General features: G+C 35.2%; 1 protein-coding gene across 1 annotated transcript in view; it reads left to right on the forward strand.

Moving 5' to 3' along the window:
* The first annotated feature begins 18618 nt into the window (after positions 1-18618).
* OSTN (osteocrin) overlaps positions 18619-20717 on the forward strand; it is a 41048-nt gene continuing 38949 nt past the window's right edge. Inside the window, exon 1 of the mRNA XM_061167916.1 lies at positions 18619-18669. The gene's annotated coding sequence lies outside the window, so the exon portion shown is untranslated. The remainder of the gene's footprint in view (positions 18670-20717) is intronic.

Consider the following 20717-nt stretch of genomic DNA (forward strand, 5'->3'; position numbering starts at 1 on the left):
AAGATTTGAACCAATTTTTTTACACATCTCAACCCACTCTGCTACTCAGAGTTCTTTCTTATAAAACTGTTTGGTTTGTCATGCGAAGAATTTCCAGATGAGTCCCTACTATTGATCTCCAGACATGTCCCAAACATATCTAAATCTTCAGTGACAGTTTATGCTAAAATATGTGAGTCTCTCATACATAAAAAAGAAATTTGTTTTTCTACCCCCAGAACAGAAATTTAGTATTGCCTCATGTGAATTATTCTAATATTCTTATTAAAAAATCATCTTTTTATATGTGTCTCTCTTTCCCTCTAACTGGTGAATTTCTCAAGAGCAGAATGTTTATTCTGACTTTCTAATCATATTCAAAGCACTAACACAGTGCCTAGTACAAATAAGCATTCAGTTAATGTTTTTGTTCAATCTTCATAGAAATGAAGAGAATTAATTCCACTTAAAAGAACAGGAAAATCCAGTGTTGTGTTTTTATTATTACGATTAATTTTTTTGGCTTAGTTTAGGCTAAATAATCCAGGTCATTTTTCAGTTTTCACCTGCTTTTCATGTTTCAACATATTAGAAAAAGAACGCTGAAGATTGCCCCTAGTAATATGTGTGGAAATATCTCCTTAAGCAATTATACTTGCAAGGTTTTTCCACTTTTACCCTAAGATTTGGTAGTAGATGGAAAAAAGAGGGCCAGTAATAACAGTTGCTAGTGGTAACATATCATGAGGACAAACAAGAAGGAGATCCTGGGAAGTAGCATGGAGAAAACCAAAGAGTTAAGAAAGGATATCAAAGTAAAAATAGAATAATTTAGAAATCACCATCTTTCATTCAGTGGATATCCTGGTAGTCAAAGTCCACAAACAGAAGCTGCTTGAGCCAAGACTTTCTTTGAAACCACATCTATTTCATGGAAACTAATTTTTTAAATGTTCAGTGGTTTAGGAACATGGAAGAGTCAGTTTACAAATCATTATCCACTTCATGAAAAGAAAAAGAAATCATCAAGAACCCAGGTTTTTAAAACCATATAATGGAGTTAGACATTAAGTCATGTGACAAATTAGAGGGGCACCAGAGTAATTTCAACACAGTCAAATCATCAGCCTTCAGTCCTCATAGTGATTATGCTCTCAGCTTACATACATCTCCACATTACTGTGGTGTCTTAATAACATCTGTTAAAAATCCTGACATGTTAGTAATGTGAGGAGAGAACATCCTTCAGCGTACCTATGCCAATAAGCAAATGTCTGTTCTAGTTACTGAGGTTTTTAGTCTTTCGACTATATATAGCTCTGTTCTCCTGACTTCAGAATGGAGTGTATTAGGTAGCTCAATGAAAATAAGCAAGTTGTGATTATTATCAGTTCATAGGTTGGTTTGAAAACCCAGGTCTGTGATAAAATGTTCTAATAATAGCCATGAGGCAAATGTGCATTAAATATGGACTTGGTAAGAGAGGTATGTTAAATTTATCTTAAATATTAGGTGGCCATCTTGTTATTTGTTAAGATTTTTTTATTTTCCATTTCTGATATTAAGAAATTATGCAATTATTATATATTCCATCCCAAATATAATACCCCTTCCCCCTAGAACACGCACTTTCATCCACAGATACCTCTCTGTGGTTCTCATCACTGAGTACCATACATATCCTTCATATCTTAACTCATGTACCTCCTACGTTACGAAACCATCCTCCATCCTCCAGGCAAAGACAATTAAGTGACTTTCTTCATGTTCCCCCTGAATTTACAGTAGCCATAACACTTGTTCTAAGAGTGTGCTTATTTTTCTCTTCTCTTGGATTGAGTTTCTCAAGTGCAGAACTGGCTTCTTTAGCCTAGCTCTGGGACATAGTTGAGAAATTTTTTTTAGAATTTGTTAAATGAGCCAATCTGCCTTCTGGATCTTATCTCATAATACCTCACCCCAGTACCACATATGCATTTCATTATGCTTCAGGCACAGAGGAATAGTTACCATTTCATATTTTTTGTTACAATAGTTCAGTTCAAAGAGATGTTTCAGTCCGCATGGCCTCTCTCTTGGCTACGACAGAAGACATTCATTGACAGACAATACAGGAGAACTGTGCGCTGTTGTCTTTAACGAACTCGAGAGAGTTGCCTCGGTCGCCAGAGTCTCTTCCATCAGAATGTCTTTATTTCCATCACTGCCTAGTCCTACATTAACTTGCAGTTACTTAGAAAAAGATCAACCATTTAATTTCTCTGCGTGTTAGAAATAAATCAAACCATTTAATTTCTCTGCTGATATTTTCCAATGTGCACATTATCTGAGAGAACAATTTGCTCAAAGCTCAAAACAATCTCTACACTTTATTGGGTATGTGTTTTGGAGCTGACCATTTATCTTCACTTTGTCTCGAGTCCTCAATTACAAAAATCATGAGATAATTTGATTAATGAGAGTAACCACCTCAAAATACTACCTGTTTTATAAAATTCAATTCAATGTGAAACTATTATCATAGTCACCATTTATTGAATACATATTAAGTATTTACATTTGCTTTACATACATTATTAAATTTAATCATTCCTACAGTATTACGGAATAAGTATTGGTATCCACTTTCTTTTTTTTTTTTTTTCCATTTATTTTTATTAGTTGGAGGCTAATTACTTCACAACATTGCAGTGGGTTTTGTCATACATTGACATGAATCAGCCATGGAGTTACAGAAATATGTGTGTGTGTGTGTGTATAGGAGACTATATCTTCTTGAGGATCTAGTCTTTTCAAAAATAATGATGTGCTGTATTCTATTTAATGTTTATCCAAAAGACACATCCCCTCAAGATGGAATTCAAGGCCAATGTAAGGTATTATTATCACATGACCAAAATATATTAATCATCAGAATTTAAACCACAGAACAAAATCCTGTTTCATAATTTATCTAAAAAGTACATCCCCAGATAGAAGTGAAACCTGTAAAGATACAAATTTAGCTCATGATTTGCATTTCTCCCTGAAATTCAGCCAAGTCTGGAGTGCAAAACAACCATACCTGGTTTCTATATTAATAAGATCTATGTAAAAAGAAGTAAGAAGACTGTTTTTTTGAAGGCAAATTAGTTATGGAATTAAATGAAATTCCATCAGTTCAGTTCAGTTCAGTTCAGTTGCTCAGTCGTGTCCGATTCTTTGTGACCCCATGGACTGCAATACTCCAGGATTCCCTGTCCATCACCAATTCTAGGAGTTGCTCAAATTCAGGTCCATCAAATCAGTTCCATAATTCTAATTAAATTCCATAATTATAACTTAATATTTAGTGAATAAATTAAAGCTTTTCACATCAGTTCTTTCCAAACCCTACCCCTGTACTTTCTTCACATATCTTACTCCATGCTGGTGAAGAAAACAATAACTTCTATCCCTTTGTCAGATCGAGTATGAGTGAAAGGTGATTCCAGATAGGACACATTCTCAGTAACTGAAATAGAGCTCAAAATGGGAAACTTCTACCTTGATAACTTGCAAATAGAGGAAAGATCCCAGAAGTCAGGAATCAAAGATTAAAATTTAATGAAATTTAAAAACCAAATAGTCATTCCAAATAACAAGGTGACCAGTGACCAGTGACAATGAGTAACAAAACTAACTTGTGATTTGAGAAACCAGAAAAACTAAGGATAAAAAGTTGTGGAGGGGACAAAACGGAAGTGATCTGGAAATGCTCCTGAATGGAGCAAGGTTGGGTCTGGTAGCCAAACCCAAGGCAGGTAAGGGTTTTGTATGTCAGGAGCATCTGAGAGAACCTCAGAAGAACAGAAAGTTACTCATTCTTCTTATTAGGAGATATAAGCAATATGTCAGAAATAAAACCACCTTTCACATTTGTTTCCGTGTATTAACTTAAATCTACTTATCCTATTTATAGGGTCCTTAGAAGCAAATTCTTTCTTGTAGTAGGTGAAAACCTATCTTTTAAAATAAGCATTTGGAAAGTCAAAGATTTTTCTCTGCCCCAATAAGGGCATGTTGATAGAGAAAACAAGGTTTTTGAGAAAGTAAAAGCTATTTTTTAAGATATTATGTTTTGACACCAGAATCAGTATTTTTAAATGAGCTTAAAAAAGTCCTAAATTAAAAATCAATTTTTGCATCCTGAGTTAATTCAATCAATAAAACTTTAATGTTAAGACATTAAATGTAGAAAAACATTTCCAACAGACACATTTCAGAGTAGTTTGATATACCAATAGCCCTTGGGTTGGTAGAGAGCTTTCTCCTTGGGATCTTGAATTCTTTGGACCAAAGTAAACAGACACTGGGCCAGATTCTACAGTCCTACCTCCAATTTTTCCTTCCTTAATATATCCAGCCCTGTTTCTAAAAGGAGATTTTTATACACATATGTAATCAGTATATCCTCTTCCATTCGCTTTCTCTTAATTTCTGCAGATGCTTTCTTCATCCTAGCAGGTTTCTCAAAAGAAAAGAAAGAATGAAAAGATACTTTCTAGGTAACTTGCTCTAGTTTAAAGGGTGAGTAGAAATTATTCATATTTAGGAGGCTTATGATATGTAGTTAGAATATAGGTTGTAAACACATCAGGTTTGAATCCTCCCCCGCTCCCTCTACCCCACCACTTACCACTTACTAGCTGTGACCTCTCTTAAGGCATTTAAGCATTCCATAGAAAAGTTAGTGCTTTGCAAACTTATGACTAATAATAATAATATCCATCTCTTAAAACTACTTGAAGATGAAACAAGGAATTTGACACTATCAGCAGAGTGCTGACTCTGAGGAAGAATTAAATAAACATTAATGGCTATTATGATTATTACTAGACACCTATTTTGGTAATATGGAAATGAGCTATTCTTTGTTCCAGTTTCCTTTCCTTTAATCAAATATCACCCTTCGGTTCACAGGAATGGGGATGGGGGATCCTGAGGCTTTTAAATAATCATAACCAAATAGATAATTAAATAGATAGATAATTTTTCTATTGAGACAAAGTTCAATAAATCATAATTATTTAATAAGGTTATGCTCAAAGATCCATGAATAAAATAATTAAACATGTTATTAGAAGTTTTGTTGCTTAACAAACTCAGAATCTTGAAAAAGTGTTTTAAAACTTTTAATAATTAAACTAGCTAAACATTATTTTTAATTTTTAATTAAGTAATTAAGTAATCTTTAATGCAGTAATAGTTAACTTCAATATTTATCATTTTGAGTGATTTTTACTTCACTCTGTTTTATGTAAATAATGAAAGCAATTTTTCTTCCAAAGATTTAACCTATTTTTGTTGTTATTTCATACTAGACTTTAAATATGAGTAAAAACTAAATATGAGATTTTAGTGCCCCAGTTCTGCTCAGAGAGGACTGGGTGAAACTGGGAAGTATTATGGGACAGACTGGGAACAAGGATGGTTTTGCTCACAGTCTTGATTTTCACTGTCAACTCTGCAAAATCAAATTCCACAACTTTATGTTCAAGTTCATTACCATTTTCACATTTTTAGTTAGATTTAAGGCTAAAGTGTATGTTTTAGTGAGAGATATATAGTTCTGCTTCACATTGGCAGATAAGTGAATTCTAGTACCTTGCAGACTAGTGAGTGAGAGTTTATTGCAGATAATGAACAAGGTTCACAAATGTTGAAACAAAGGCTCAATGTGAAGAGTAAGAAAGAGTATTTAGGGACTTCCCTGGTGTTCCAGTGGTTAAGAAGCCATGCTTCCAATGTGAAGGACACAGGTTTGATCCTTGGTCAGGGAACTAAGATCCCACATGCTGGGTGGCATAGCCAAGAACAATTTTTTAAAAAACAATTTTTTTAATATACTAAAAAAAAAAAAAAAGGAGAAGGCTAAGCACATTTTATTTCTATTCAAGAAAATAGTTCATGGTGATAATTGTAGGTAAGATATATTAAGAATGGACTTTATAGCTTCATTTTTTTTACATCGATGGACCCTGAAAGATAATATGGATCTTGAATGTTAAAAAAGTTACTTTTGTTCATTTACAATCATAATAGCATGGACCTTGAAGGCTTTTTCTAATCTTAGCTTGCAGATGGTAAGCTACATCCTTATTCAGAAAACATATGTGCACATACTTAATGTTAGGGTGAGACCTGTCAGTCACTCTTCAGGCACCCTGGCAACTAAAACAATATGACAGAAGGTAAATCTCTCAAATAATGTTTAAAATATGCTTCCATAAAACTGTTCTTATACTATTTGTATAGCACTAATCACATTGAAATGCCATTATTTTTCAAATTAACACTCTACTCTGCAAGACCTTAGGTTACTTGAGGATGTGGGCTATCCTATACAAACTCTTTATCCTACACTTCGACTTTCTAAGGACCTGGTCCACAAAAGACTCTAAGGAAATATTTGTGGAAATGAACACCCTACACTGTATTGTCAATGTAAGCACATTTGCAGATAAGCAGTTACTTGACTTAGTGAGTCAAAGACATTTGAAAACTGGAAAATGCCAATAGGGGTCACTTGAAAAAAGCTCCTTATTTCACAGATGAGGAACTAGAAGCCCAGAAAATATAAGACTTGTCCAGGACCTGCACAGGACAGGAGACAGTCTTCCTCTTCAATCCCAACTATGCCAGTCCATGGAAGACCACATGGTAGCCGGGGGTAATTTTTCCAGTGAGTATCTTACTTCTAATATGCAAAGGGAAAACCTGTGGGAGATTCCTCAATTAAATCATGCTGGCAGCCGAAAGTCCAGTTTTGTAGAGGCCATGGGATGTAAAGATTCTATGTGAAGAAAAAGGTAACTTGCTTGCCTCTGCTAAATATCTACTCGCCTCCAGTCACAAAGTTATTAAAACATTAAAAATGTTAGAGTATGTGTTTGCGTGTCTAACAGAGAGAGAGAAAATGAAAGAAAGAGAACAAGATTGGATGTGAAATTAATTTTGTGAAAATATAAAAATAAACAATAGCATGTAGTCATAAATATCTTTTAAAAACAAAAAGGAAAATATTACCTTTACTAATTCCTAATTTTTATGGCTAAAGCCTATTGCTATTCCAACTAAAATTGTCATTTGTCACTATCTTGGCACAATGCACTTTATCACTAAAAAGTGAGGGACAGGAATCTGGCCTCTGAACCAAACTGAATCTGTTGACTAACCTAAATATATCTAAGTTTCCTTATTTTCAAAATTAATATAATAAAAGAATTAACCCCAGAGAATTATTGTGATGATTTTAAGTAAGCTGATACATGTAAAACACCTTAGAGCAGTATATGGTTCATGGTAAGTACTCAATAAATTTTAAATATATATTTAACCTGTATTTAAATATTTATTTTCATAAATAAATACAGAGCATATTTTAAAATATATTTCTGATTCCTAAACACTGAATCCTTTAATATACCTCCTAATTTGAAATTGGAAAGGAAAGGAAAAGAAATTTGGTGTTTGAAGAATTTCAAAGTCACTTGTAAGTCATCCCCTCTTCCTTCCTCAATTTGAATTCATTATTAAAAAGACAAAGAAAACTAAACTTATATACTTTTTTGCTGAGAAAACAATTAATTAAAAAGCGAAAAATGATTACTGTAGAACCATCTGCCTGAGGTAAGAGTAAATTACTATTATTTAATATATGGAGGTAGTAACTAGGGAGATGAGTGAAATCTGATAAGAAATATTCTTAGCTAAGACTTATATTCATGCCTATACCTTATCTACTCCCATTTAGAATGAAAATATTTATAATTTTGTGAGCAAGTATAATAAGAGAATGATTCTGAAGCAAAAGAGATTAATGATTGTATCACATATTACATGTATGTTTTATTCAACTAGTGTATTTGTTTAGGTAATAATATATAAATTGATTTTAGGGCAAAGATGGTCATTATCAAATGAAAATTTATTTTAACTTGTCCAATATGTCTGGCAACCACACTAAGGAGTGTGTTTTATATTTTAAAAGTTCCACATGGTAATAACTTTGATCAATATATGACAGATGATATAAACAAGTCACTCCGTATATTTGAATACAAGTTTGTAGCAATATATACTTTTCAATTTTTGTTAAGAGAATCAGGTTTAGAACCTTACTAGTTCTCTAATCTAAGAGATTAGAAGTGCAATCTTTTTTTCAACACACTCAACAGATTCACTTTTCCTTTTTGATGTTGGGACTAATTGTTCTTTGAGGGAAATGATTCTATTATCAAAAGATCTAAATAAAATGTTACTGACAGTGTTTTGTTCCTATTGAATTAAAATAATCTCTCTTCCTGTATTTTGTGACCCATAATCAGTATTAGGACCCTCTATAGTTTGTTTGCTTGTTTTTATTTTTTGCCCCTCAAATTAAACATATGCATTCTTCTATATGGTTTTTAAAGCAACTGTCTTCCAGATACCACCCTGAGCTGGGTCCCCATTTTGAGACACTCTAATTTGTCTGCAACTCTCTCAAAGTATGGTACAATCTGACAAGCGTAGAGTAGAGTAGGATGATTACCTTCATCCTTTGGATACTATGTCTATATTAGAGGTTTTTAAGCATTCATACTATAGTTAATTTGCACTGGCTATCTTACTTCAAGTCTTGCTTTATTGGTGCTTTTGAATTGTGGTGCTGGAGAAGGCTCTTGAGAGTCACCTGGACTGCGAGGAGATCAAATCAGTCAATCCTAAAGGAAATCAACCTTGAATGTTCATTGGAAGGACAGATGCTGAAGTTGAAGTTCCAATACTTTGGCCACCTGTTGTAAAGAGCTGGCTCATTGGAAAAGAGCCTGATGCTGGAAAAGACTGAAGGCAAAAGGTGGCAAGGTTGGGTGGGGGTTGCGGGGGGCGGGGTGGGTGCAGAGGATGAGATGGCTGAATAGCATCACCAACTCAATGGACAAGAATTTGAGCAAACTCCAGGAGACAGTGAAGGACGGGGGAGCCTAGTATGTTGCAGTTCATGGAGGTGCAAAGAGTCAGAATCAACTTAGTGACTGAATAATCAACAGAGAATTTAATAATCTTGTATCTTGTTACTGGCTGTGTAGTCAGGCCACCTAAGGTGGCTGTTCTCCTGCCCTCCCTACATCCCCTACTCAACCAGTGCATACCTCACCTATACTCTGCTCACGTGACTAACTTTTCTACACACTTGCCCAGGCCCCCACTAGTGATAACTCTTACCAAAAGGAAGGCTAAGAGGCATGCCTCTCTTCTGGTTTTCCAGTAACCAGTGAGCCCATTGTTGTTGCTTTTGTCCAGTTGCTAATTCATGTCCTACTCTTATGTGACCCCATGGACATGTTTTTGTGATTTCATAGACCCTGCCAGGTTCCTCTGTCCATGGGAGTTCCCAGGCAAGAATACTGGACAGGGTTGCCATTTCCTTCTCTAGGGGATCTTTCCAGCTCAGGGGTTGAACCCGTGGCTTCTGCGTTGGTAGGTAGATTTTCAACCACTGACCCACCAGGAAAGCCCAACCTGTGAACCCGCTTGATGTCAATTCCCTCAGAACTGGTAACTTCTCTGCACCCTTGAGAGAGAGGGAAGTCTCCTGCCATGTCCTGCCCCATCTGCCACGCACAGTGGGATGTCACTCTAGGACCTTGCTTCCGACATGTAAGCTCCTCCATCCAGTAAGCCATTGATATCTCAGCCTCAGACTCTAGGCTCTTTCGTTGGTCCTGAAGCTGGGCAAGTGCAGGACTTGAAGGCGTGAAAAGTGCAGTCCACCAGCGGCATTTCCTACTTACTTAAGGGGTTCTAATTTACTTGTCTTATTTACTATTGCACATTGAGCAAAGTTTATTTATTTTGTGATACCTGAGTCTCCTTCCCAGTGTGAATTTGTAGAGATGAATTTAAAGGGTATATAATTCATAGAGACATGACTTCTCCACAATGATGAAAGTTGATGACCTAAATAGATCATTCCAGGAGTATCGGGGATACCCAGGACTGTCAGGCTGACTTCTCAGCATCATTGGTATAGCACAGTGGAAAGCAGTATTGAAGAAGTTTTAAAGAAAAGTTTTAGAGGAGTCACTCACAAACACAAATCCCAGCTCTCACCTTTATACCTGCATGACTTTGAACATATTCCAAACCTTATTTCCCCATGATTTAATTATGGATAATTCCTACCTTGTAAGATGTGTCAAGGATTAGATGGAGAGACAATACAGTATATTTGTTAAAACCATAAACTTCAAGGTCAGAAAATTTTTCTTTAAATTTTGGCTTTACCACTAACTAGTTTATTAACTTTAGCTAAGTTTTTATCTCTTCTCTGGTAAAAAGAAGATAATAATAATTTCTCCAGTGCATAGAAGTAAAAAGATTTATAAATTTTGAAGTGCTATGTGTTAATGTGTTTAGTCACTTAGTCATGTCCAACTCTTCAAAATCCCATGAACTGTGACCCGCCAAGGCTCCTCTGTCCAGGCAAGAATACTGGAGTGGGTTGCCATGCCCTTCTCCAGGGAATGTTCCAAACCCAGGGATTGAATCCAGGCCTCCCACATTGCAGGTGGATTCTTTACCATCTGAGCCACCAGGGAAGCCCAAGAATACTGAGTGAGTAGCCTATCCCTTTTCCAGGGGATCTTTCTGACCCAAGATCTGAACTGGGGTCTCCTACACTGCAGGCAGATTCTTTACCAGCTGAGTTACCAGAGAAGTTAATAGGTTATTATTATTATTTTATTAGTATATCATTACAGGCAAGTGATTTCCTCCTGTAGCCCTGTGTGTGTGCGTGTGTGTGTGTGTGTGTGTGTGTGTGTGTGTGTGTAATGAAACTGAGGAAATATATGACAGTTTGGTTTTCTAGTGTGGCTTCTGGTATTCCTTTAAATTGAACAAGTCAGTGCTTTGAACTGTTATAATTTAGCAGATAGACTCCTGTAGTTAACATAACAGTAGGGTGATCATAATAAAGGAAGGATGTGAAGGACAGGAATATCAAAAAGCAAGAGCATTCAATCAGGGTCAGAAAATGTCATGGCTATAAAAACAATTCTTGAAATGAGGCCAGCAAGCCAGGTTGAGGCTCAAACCCCATAAAATAAAGGTGAAAGGTAATGTACTTTGGCTCAAAAGTGATCTGTAAACCTCCAGTCTATTTTTTAAAGCCCCCACCACTGCAACTGTATAAATGCAGTGTGCCCTAGGCATGGGGTACATCAAAAATCAATGCAAACCAGAGTCACACAAGGTGTTCTATAGAGTCTAGAAGTAGAAACGAGGCTTCTGATGTGGGAGATTAGAGTATGGAAATTTAGCCTTCTCAAGTTCACTTCAAGCTAAATACAAAGGAAATATGAGGAGGCTTGTGAATGCAATTCTTACACCTCTGAATTTCATCATTAAAGGGATGATTTATACAGATGAAAAATGCAGTGGAAAAGGACATAGCTAAGAGACAAGCTGTGCATCTTATTTCTACTGTGTGAGTGCTTTAAAATCTGTTTTAACATCTACAAAACTGAAAGATAATAAATACAATATTGTCAAAAATGGAAGTGAATTATTGAAATATTGTTATACAGCCAAACAAGCATAAAATATTAGGAAGAAAACATACTTTCATTTGCTATATGGAAGCCATAAGACAATGTCACTTTCACAAAATCATGCAAAATTTTCACTTTGTTTGAGACCATCAGGGTTCTGAGGTCAATAAAAATCAGGGTTCATAAATTTCAAATTCTTGCAGTTCTTCTGAGGGGAGAGAGGAGGTACAAATTGTCTCACCTTGGGTACAGCATTTGAAAAATAGGAAGCCAACATAAAAGTGGTTAAGAACAAAAGAACAATTGAAATTTTAACAAATTTTTAAAGTAAATGTGTCATTGGCATGAGAGTTTAGAGTTCCCAGAAGTCAAAATATATAAGTGAAGTCCTCATTCATTTGCTAGGTCTATAATATGCTAAAATTAAATACACACAGGCACATGGGCACACACATGTGTACACAAACACACAGTAAATGAATTTAAAAACTAGGTCAATAGAAACCATTTCAACTGAATAATATGGAGGAAAGATATTTTTTAAAAAGCAGACCTTCCAAGAGGTGTAGGACAACATCAAATGTTCTAACAAACATGTACTTAGAGTCGCAGAAGAAAAAACAATGAGACAAAAAAATATTTGAGGAGGTGATGGTCAATTTCCCCCAAAATTAATGAAAGAAAACAATAAAAAAACTCAGAAAACTTCAGGATTACAAATGGAAAGAAAAATACAACTAAGCACATCATAAAGTATATCACAGATGAACAGGTTTCCAAACATACACTATGCAAAGCAAAAAGTAGTAATAATAACTTTAAAGCATTAAACAAGAAAAGCTATCACCTCAGAATTATATCATGAGCAGTAATAAAAGTTAAAAATGAAGATAAGTTAAACACTCTCTTGAACAAAAATACTATGAGAAATGTTAAAGAATGTTCTTTAAGCAAAAGAAAAATAGTATTACTTAGAAGTGTAAATCTAAACACACACAAACACAAAAAGCAGTATAAGCAATGGTAAATATAGGCAAATATAAATTTAAAAATTTTTAAATCACTAAAAATTATTGACTTTGTAAAATAAATATAGAAAAAATAATTGGGTTTATAAAAGTAAAAATTAAAAAGTGTGACAATAATACTACAAAGGATCAGAAGAATAATATGAAATTAAGATTGTTACCCTATATGTGAAGTGAAAAAATATGACTTGAAGGTAAGCTATGGCAATATAATGATTGGCATATTGTAAATTTATAGCAACAACTTAAAACATAGGTATGAACAATAATCCAAATTAAAGTTGAATAGTAGAAAATAGGTGAGACAAAAAACACCAGTTTTAAGACTGTAGCTTTAAAAATAAGTATATCAATAATTGCAGGGGCTTCCCAGGTGGCTCAGAGGGTAAAAAATCTGTCTGCAATGCAGGAGACTGGTTTGATCCCTGGGTCGAGAAGATTCCTTGGGCAAGGGCATGGCAACCCACTCCAGTATTCTTGCCTGGAGTATCCCATGAACAGAGGAGCCTAGCAGACTACAGTCCATAGGGTCGCAAAGAGTCAGATTGAGCGACTAACACTTTCACTTTTCATCCTAACCCCAAATGTGACAGTATTAGGAGATGGCGGGGGGGGGGGGGGGGGGGTGCTGGTCTTTGAGAAGTGACTAGGTTATAATGGTGGAACCTTCGTGTATAGAATTAGTGCTCTTATAAAACAGACCCAATGGGTTTCCCACATGGCTCAGTGATAAAGAATCCACTTGCCAATGCAGGAGACACAGGTTCGATCCCTGGGTCAGGAAGATCCCCTGGAGGAGGAAATGGCAACCCACTCCAGTATACTCTTGCCTGGAAAATCCCATGGACACGGGACACAGGAGCCTGGTTGGCTACAGTCCATAGGGTCTCAAAGAGTTGGACACGACTGAGAGACTGAGTATACATGTAAAAGAGACCCCATAGACCTCTCTCAAACTTCCTGTCATGTGAGGACACATTGAGAAGTTCATCACATATGAACCAGGAAATAGGCTCCCGTTAGACTCCAAATCTGCAGGCACTTTAATCTTGGACTGCCCAGCTTCCAGAAAATTAGAAATAAATATTTGGTGTTAAGCCTTCCAGTCTATAGTACTTTCATTATAACATCCTGAATGAACTAAGACAAGGGCATAATTCTTCCCTGTAATTCTGATACCAAAAGCTGTAAAATACATTTTAAGGAAGCAAAAAGCCTATCTCCCTCATAAATAAATACCCTTAAATGTATTCATTGTGATCAAGTGGAATTTATCTCAGAAGAGCGAGGTTATAATTCACTTTCAGAAAACTAATAACAGAAGGAAACTTCTGCAACCTGATAAAGGGCAGTTATAAAAACCCTACATTATCATATTTAATGTATTTAATGTAAATATTTCATATTTAATGAAAAATGAATGCCTTCTTAACCACAAGATCAGGAACAAAGTGAGGATGTTCACCCTCCCCTTCTATTGAATATTACACTGGAGGGGCTGGATGAGGCAATAAACAATTACAAAAATATGAGAGACATACAAATTGAAGTAGAAGATACAAAAGAAGTTTCCTTCCTGAACCATAGGATTTTATATATGTACATAAAATCCTGTTTAATCTATAAAAACTTACTAGGACTGATAAATAAGTTTTAAAAGGTCACAGTATAAAAGATCAATAGACAATAATCAATTGTATTTTTGTAAACTAGAGATGTCCACTTAGATATTGAAATTTTAGAAGCTACATTTGTAATAGCATCAAAAATATCAAACAATTAGTGAAATATTTAACAAAATAAATACAAGATTAGTAGAAGTTTAAAAGCATCGTAAAGAGAAATCAAAGAGCTAAATAAAAGAGAGGCATATTAAGTTCACATATCAGAATACTTGAAAAATGTCAGTTTTCCTCCAATTGATCTATAGATTCAAAGAAATAGCAATAAAATCCCAGCTAGTTGTTTTGTACACATTGATAAGCTGATTTTAAAACCTAAATGGAAATGGAAATGACTTAGAATAGCCAAGTAATTTTGAAAACTTCGAGAAGGAAACACAAGAAAAAATTACTGCAAACCTGAATGAGGAAATGATTTCTTAGGCTATATAAAGCATGCTCTGTTTTTTAAAAACAAATTGTACTTCATCAAAATTATAAATGCCTGCTCTATGAAACAAAGCTGCTATGAGAGTGAAAAGACAAGCTATAGAATTGGGGAAAAAACTGCAAAATACAAATCTTATTTAAAAAATCTTGTATCTAGAATGTATAGAGAAGTCTCACAACTGAATACTAAGCAAAAGATTTGAACCAACACTTTACCAAAGAAGATATACACGGAGAAGTAAGTACATGTAAAGATTATCAACATCCCTTAGTTTTTATGGAGATACAAATTAAACACAGTAAGATAGTATATAGTGCTTGTGCTCAGTCATGTCTGATTCTTTGCTACCCCATGGACTATAGACCGCCAGGCTTCTGTGTCAATGGATTTTCCTGGCAAGAATACTGGAATGGGTTGCCGTGCCCTCCTCCAGGGGATCTTCCCCAACCAGGGATTGGACCCATGTCTCCTACGTCTCCTACATTCCAGATGGATTTTTAGCACTGAGCCCCTGAGGAAATCTCAAGTACATCTAGATACCAGTATACATTTATTAGAAATGCTAAATTTTTGGAAATGGCAATGACTGTCCAACACTAGCAAGGATGCTGAGTAACTGGAACTCTCATACATTTCTGGTGCAGATGCAAAATGGTAAGGCCACTTTGGAAATCATTTTGGCTATTTCTTATTAAGTTAAACATACCCTTCCCATGTGATCTAGAAATCCCATTTCTTTGTATTTGCCCAGGTGAAATTAAAATGTATATCCACTCAAAGACTTCTATGTTAATGATTATGGCAGCTTTATTCAGAATCACCAAAAATTGGAAGCAATTCAAATTTTCACCAGCTGGTAAATGATTAAGCAAATGTGGCACATCCACCCAATAGAACATTCCCATTTTTAAAAAGAAACCAAGTCCTGATACATTTAGTAACATGGATGTATCTCAGAAGCTTTATTCTGAGTAAAAGAAGCCAGACACCAAAGACTACATACTGTATAATTTCCTAAAGCCTTCTGGAAAAAGCAAAATTATAGAGACAGAAATCAGATGGGTGGTTACCAGGACCTAGGAGTGGGGTAGAGGATTAACTGTAAAGGGCAGTGGGGGTGGGGGTGGCTATAGAGATGGTCTTTATCTGGATTGTAGCATAGGCTATATACTGTCTACATTTGTCAAAACTCATCAAACGGTGCACTTTAAAAAGGTGAATTTAGTTTATGTAAATTATCCTTCAATAAACCTGACCAAAAAAAGGCATCAGGAAGTGTGGCATAACAGTGTGGGCAATAGTGGCATTCACACTCAAGTTGATCTTTATAAGGAATGCCATTTATATGCCTCTTAATGCAATTTTGAGGTTAAACAACATTGTGAGTCCTTTATCTCTCAGGTTTGACCAGAGGTAAATACAGCAGAAGATTGTGTCCAGGAAGCAAAGTGAAATCTCAGTGTTTGTTTCCCTGTTTCCCTCCCTTGTAGGTCACTCTTAACTACCTGTGTCCCTTGATGAAAAGCTACTCTTCTGCCAAGCAACTTTCTCTACCAAGATCCCTCTGTCCTGGGTCCCTGTAATCTCACTTTTAATCCTTCAGGTTTAGGAATACCTGGTTATTATTGGGGGTTCAGTATACTGCACAATCCTTTCTGGTTCCTCCACAGCCTGCCCACAATAAATTATTCTCAAATTATTTAATTTGAATGTATCATTTCTTTATTGCCAGAATCCTGAATGATACAAAAAGCTAAGTCTTCTGGCCTCACCACTTTTTAAAAAAAATTTATTGGAGTATAATTGCTTTACAATGTTGTACTAGTTTCTGCTAGTAATGAATCAGTTTTATGTATACATACATCCCATTTTTTATAAAATTTTCCTCCCATTTAGATCACTTCAGCGCATTGAGATGAGTCCCCTGTGCTATAGACTAGGTTCTCACCAGCTATCGATTTTATACACAGCAGTGTGTATCATTTTAAGTGCGAGCACTTTGGCTACCCTTTCACAAATTTGATATTTAGTTTCTCCATCTGTTATATAATAATAATGCCTCATTAGCAAGGTTATTATGAGAATCAAATAATGATGTAAGTTTTTAGTAATACTTTTCCCCTTTTTCATCTTAGTCTCTCTATTACTGGGTGTTTATTCTCCTTCAGTGTCTTCGTATGCTCTTATTTCTACTCTCTCTTTTAAGTAACAATTTCTTTATTATGCATAAATGCATAAGTAATTTACATAGGGCTTTATAATGTGCAGAAGCCTGTATAAATGGCTTAAATGTACCATGGTTATGTTCCTGGAATAAACTGTTGCTATTTCTACTGCTACAGAACAGTTAAGTCAAATTTTTGAATTAGGTCAACAAAATCCACAAATAGGGTGGAATCTTTGGACTGTCTAAGCAGGGGTAGATCTGGAACAAATCAGCCACAGATATCACTTGTCAGCACTCTAAGGGAGGCCTTGCAAATAAGGGTAGAAGGTACATCAAAAATATCAGCTTCTAGTAACATTATGATGAATCCATTAAATCTATATTGAGAGTTTTCCATCATGTGGATTCAAGTTAACATAATCACTTTATTGCAGTAATGTCTAAACAAGGATCCACAATTAAGTTGTATTTTTATCTTGACTTGTGAACTACTGCTGCCAACTACTCAAATTTCAAGCTTGTTGAGACATATGTTATCTCTGGAAACCCTTCATAAAAATGAAGCATTTTACTGTCCAATCAATTCAGTATAGTCTGGTCAGTTCTCCATCTCGAACTAAGTAAACCATGTAATAGTTCCTACACAAGCAAGTAGTTATTTTAAATGGCTTTTAAAGCAAAACCAAAAAGAACAAATTTATTTCTATTTGTGCCAATTAATCTGGTTTGGATTCTCTTTTCCAGCTTTTTAAATAATGAGACAGAATGAAGTTGTGGGAAAAGAACTGGATATGGAATTAAGAAGATCTGTATTTGAAATCTAGCTCTAATGCTGCTTCCTAGCTGTGTGATCTCATTAAATCACCTATCTAGCCTCAGTCTCTATCTGTCAAATGAGGATCTACTGGTGCCTTAAGTGAGCTAATAATGATCTGACAACATATTCCTTTAAGGACTTAATAGCTTATTTTTTATAATTCATGTATGTAAAGTTTCAAATGTGATTAGTAAGAACTGGGAATGAAGGAAACTCAGACAGAGGCAGCAATGTTTTAGTTAAAAGGAAATTAAAATACAAGAGAACAAAAGCAAGATAAAAATGAGTACAAAATGTATGCATTTATAGCCCACATGTCACAGTTCAGTATTTATAGGTTTGTAAGTGACAGCCTTCCCAGTATAGCAATGTTAATTATGAAGTAGCTGTCAGTTTCAAACTTGTGCACCTGACTGAGGCTGAAACAATTCACCATTTCCACACATGATCATTTAAGAGTCCAAAATATACACCAATAAATCAGTTTGTGTTTCTGATTTTGCTTCCCTAAATCTTCTTTTGAAATGGCCTAGTGACTTTCTATTTAATGAATACTAGTGCATTTTATTTCACAAATGTGATTTGTAATGATTAGAGCTGGACTGAAACCTCAGGAAGAGGTGATGAGTCTAAGACTAAACACATTATTAAATGTGTACTTAAATTTTCCAGAGCTCATCCTCCCATTGCTATTTAAATTCCATGGTCAAAGCAATAGATAGAATAAATATGAAAAAGAATAGGGAAGGGAAACAGAGAAAGAGAGACAGCGGTGAGGAAAGAAAGAGAGAAAAGAATGAGAGAGAGAGAGATTGAGAAGAAGCTTGGGAAAATGTTCAGTGGAAAATCTGTAGAAATGATGTAAGAGAAAGCAAAGGCAGGGATTGGAGTGAGGGGTGTATAACTGAGACTATAAAAACTCAGAGAGAAAACTCACCATCAGAGCTGAGTTTGGGAGAAACTGCACAGACAGGACTCTAAAGTTAGACTCTCCTGATTTTTCACAAGGTAAGTTAAATACAAAACCTGATAAAGAGTTAGGCTTTTCCCTTTTAACTGTTTTTTTAAAGTTTTTGAATACTTTTCAAATGCTTTCATTATATCTTGATTTTGTTAAAATTAGAAATGTTTTTGGGAATATTATCCTCTCTAAAAATGAGTAAACTATCTAAGATATTTTGTGATGCAAACTTAGGGTAGAGATAATTGTTTGCTCAGGCATTTTATACTTGTTATATTGTTTTTGCTTTTATATTCTATTTCAAAATAAAGAGAAAGGGAACTCAAAATAATGATCCTATAAGAGTGTTAGATATATTAATTTTGCTTTTATCAAATATGTCCAGTGTTAGGAAATTTTTAAAGTTACAAAGTGGCCTGATTCTAAAGACCTAGGTAGAAAAGAAAGTTTCTCTCTTATCTTTATTTCTATTAAAATTAGAACTTAAGAAACATCCCTAAATTAACCAAAGTATATGCTCTATGTTCTTCAGACCTAAACTATCCAGCGCTTTTATTCTTATGAAACTCAAATAGGCAAATATGATACTAATAACCTAGTTTAAAATAGACTTAGGTCATGTTTATTCTTCAGTATTTGAAGTGCTCTTGGTATTAATGATTGAATTAAGTGTTAATATGAAACATACGTTAGAGTTCTGTTTAAGAAGAAATTTAAAATGCTGTTTCAAGTTTTGATCTGTGGAAACAGGGTACAGTCTACAAATTCAGTTCTAGCAAAACAAAATATGACTCCTTTGAATTCCAATTATATGTTCTATAGGTTTAGGAAAGTGATTACTATATATTCCTGAGTTATCTTTCTAGAAATTAGATAAACAATGATTTACGATGATTTCAGTGCTCAGGTAAGCTATAGAATTGATAGCAGTATATTTAATGGCCTCTCACAAACATCAGGCACATTTTTATGTCTTCTCTTTAATTTGGTATTACTCTTCAGCACTCTTATAGAACTTTTCTAAGGAGAGCTTCCTGTAGATATGCATTCAAGTCTCCTCTTTATAAGTTAATTGAATGTGGCTTCATTCAGTAAGTTACTTAAGGGATTTAAGGTTATTTGCTTTCTCCCTGTATTTCTCAGGGTTTTTAACTGATTCTGATACAATGAATCATGGGCAATAAAGAAGCAGTTATGTTTAGAGACTAGGTTTGGGGACCTTAGGGGTACAATTTTAACTTCTTCAAATATTTTCATGATTTGAACATTAGTTAATAAAATTAGATTGGAACAGAGCTCAAATTGAGTAGTCTCAAAATATTAACCCAACTCTGTCATTATGCAATTGTGCAACTTCAGGCAAGCTTAAGCACAGAGTGGTGCTCCATAACATTTTGTTATCATTGAAAAAGACAAAAGAACTAAAAGTGCCAGTGATATTGAATGTGAGAATGACCTGGGAAGCTCCCACATCTATCTCTTTTCACCATATTAGAGAATGAAGAATCACAGAATCTTGGGGCTAATCCTTAGACATCATCTAATTTGACCTTCTTACCAACAATTCATCCACTGTGATCTGTACCCACCAGACAATCTTCACTTAGATTCAATGTTATCAGAGGAACACAAGCTTTGGAGTCAGGAAAACAGCCTTCTAATCTCAGTCCTGACTTCATCAGCTTTTCCTCAGCTTCCCAGGGGCTTCCTTCTCTCCTAGTAAAACTAGAGTTTGCGTGTATACAAATGAGGAGTCACAAGTTCCCTCCTAGCCCTGGGCACCTCTCTACATGGGCCAACTTGTCCCTGAAGATCTCTGATTAGAGATGGTTTTAGCTGAGTTCTCCTCCTTTCTCCAAATAATTCTCAGGGCACCTCACAGGAGCAGTGGTTAGCATCACTGGCCAGTAATTACTGTTGTAATGGTTGGCATGAACTGGCTGTTGCTCAGTTTTGCCTTTTCTCCCTTATCAATGCCTCTTCAGCTCTGGTGTCAGCACAGAGCAGACACTTCCTCCAGAACCAACTCTTCTGCCATGCCTCCTTCTGGTTACCCCTCTTCATCCATTTTATATCTCCCTTTCATCTCCTCTTC

This window comes from Dama dama, chromosome 19 (assembly GCF_033118175.1).
Source record: "Dama dama isolate Ldn47 chromosome 19, ASM3311817v1, whole genome shotgun sequence".
Lineage (NCBI taxonomy): Eukaryota > Metazoa > Chordata > Mammalia > Artiodactyla > Cervidae > Dama > Dama dama.